Consider the following 2,379-nt stretch of genomic DNA (forward strand, 5'->3'; position numbering starts at 1 on the left):
GGAGTTTGTACGTTCTCCCCGTAACCGCGTGGGTTTTCTCCGAGATCTTCAGTTTCCTCTCAGACTCCAAAGACGTGCAGGATTGTACGTTAATTGGCTTGGTATAAATGTAAATCGTCCCTCGTGTGTGTAGGATTGTGTTAGTGTGTGGGGATCGCTGGTCGTCGCGGACTCGGTGAGCAGAAGGGCCTGTTTCCACGCAGTATCTCTAAACTAAACTGAACGAGACTGGAATGGAGTCATTGGCGCGTTAAATTGTCACATGCTCTTTGAAAAAAAATCATGATCATAATATCTCAAAATGTTGACAGATGTGTGCAGCTCAGAGTCAGGAGGGGGACAGTCTTGTGATCACACAGAATCACCATCTCGCCGAAGGCACTCGGTCAGTCAGTGAGAGCCCTCAACGCAGAAAGGCCTTCTGGTACCTGCCGCCCCCATGAACAGTTTGTGGAGTCAAATGCTGATCACAAGAGAAGTTTTATAGACAACGGACAATAGACAATAGGTGCAGGAGTAGGCCATTCGGCCCTTCAAGCCAACACCACCATTCAATGTGATCATGGCTGATCATTCTCAATCAGTACCCCGTTCCTGCCTTCTCCCCATACCCCCTGACTCCGCTATCCTTAAGTGCTCTATCTAGCTCTCTCTTGAATGCATTCAGAGAATTTGCCTCCACTGCCTTCTGAGGCAGAGAATTCTACAGATTCACAACTCTCTGACTGAAAAAGTTTTTCCTCATCTCAGTTCGAAATGGCCCACCCCTTATTCTTAAACTGTTGCCCCTTGTTCTGGACTCCCGAAACATGGGGAACATGTTTACTGCCTCTAACGTGTCCAACCCCTTAATAATCTTATACGTTTCGATAAGATCTCCTCTCATCCTTCTAAATTCCAGTGTATACAAGCCTATTCGCTCCAGTCTTTCAACATACGATAGTCCCACTATTCCGGGAATTAACCTAGTAAACATACGCTGCACGCCCTCAATAGCAAGAATATCCTTCCTCAAATTTGGAGACCAAAACTGCACACAGTACTCAAGGTGCGGTCTCACTAGGGCCCTGTACAACTGCAGAAGGACCTCTTTGCTCCTATACTCAACTCCTCTTGTTATGAAGGCCAACATTCCATTGGCTTTCTTCACTGCCTGTTGTACCTGCATGCTTCCTTTCAGTGACTGATGCACTAGGACACCCAGATCTCGTTGTACGTCCCCTGTTCCTAAGTTGACACCATTCAGACAATACTCTGCCTTCCTATTGTTACCACCAAAGTGGATAACCTCACACTTATCCACATTAAACTGCATCTGCCATGCATCCGCCCACTCACACAACCTGTCCAAGTCACCCTGCAACCTCATAGCATCTTCCTCACAGTTCACACTACCACCCAGCTTTGTATCATCTGCAAATTTGCTAATGGTACTTTTAATCCCTTCATCCAAGTCATTAATGTATATTGTAAATAGCTGCGGTCCCAGCACCGAGCCTTGCGGTACCCCACTAGTTACTGCCTGCCATTCTGAAAGGGACCCATTTATCCCCACTCTTTGCTTTCTGTCTGTCAACCAATTTTCTATCCATGTCAGTACCCTACCTCCAATACCATATGCTCTAATTTTGCCCACTAATCTCCTATGTGGAACCTTGTCGAAGGCTTTCTGAAAGTCAAGGTACACCACATCCACCAGCTCTCCCCTGTCAATTTTCCTAGTTACATCCTCAAAGAATTCCAGAAGATTAGTCAAGCATGATTTCCCCTTCGTAAATCCATGCTGACTCGGAACACTCCTGTTACTACTATCCAAATGCTCCGCAATTTCGTCTTTTATAATTGACTCCAGCATCTTCCCCACCACTGATGTCAGACTAACTGGTCTATAATTTCCCGTTTTCTCTCTCCCTTCTTTCTTTAAAAGTGGGACAACATTAGCTACCCTCCAATCCACAGGAACTGATCCTGAATCTATAGAACATTGGAAAATGATCACCAATGCATCCACAATTTCTAGCACCACCTCGTTAAGTACTCTGGGATGCAGACCATCAGCACGTGGGGATTTATCAGCCTTCAGCCCCATCAGTCTACCCAACACCATTTCCTGCATAAAGTGGATTTCCTTCAGTTCCTCTGTCACCCTAGGATCTCTGGCCACTAGAACATCTGGGAGATTGCTTGTATCTTCCTTAGTGAAGACAGATCCAAAGTACCGGTTCAACTCGTCTGCCATTTCCTTATTTCCCATAATAAATTCCCCCGCTTCTGTCTTCAAGGGACCCATCTTTGCCTTGACTATTTTTTTTCCTCTTTACATACCTAATAAAGCTTTTACTATCCTCCTTTATATTATTGGCTAGTTTACCCTCGTAC

This window comes from Rhinoraja longicauda, chromosome 19 (assembly GCF_053455715.1).
Source record: "Rhinoraja longicauda isolate Sanriku21f chromosome 19, sRhiLon1.1, whole genome shotgun sequence".
NCBI classification, from domain to species: domain Eukaryota; kingdom Metazoa; phylum Chordata; class Chondrichthyes; order Rajiformes; family Arhynchobatidae; genus Rhinoraja; species Rhinoraja longicauda.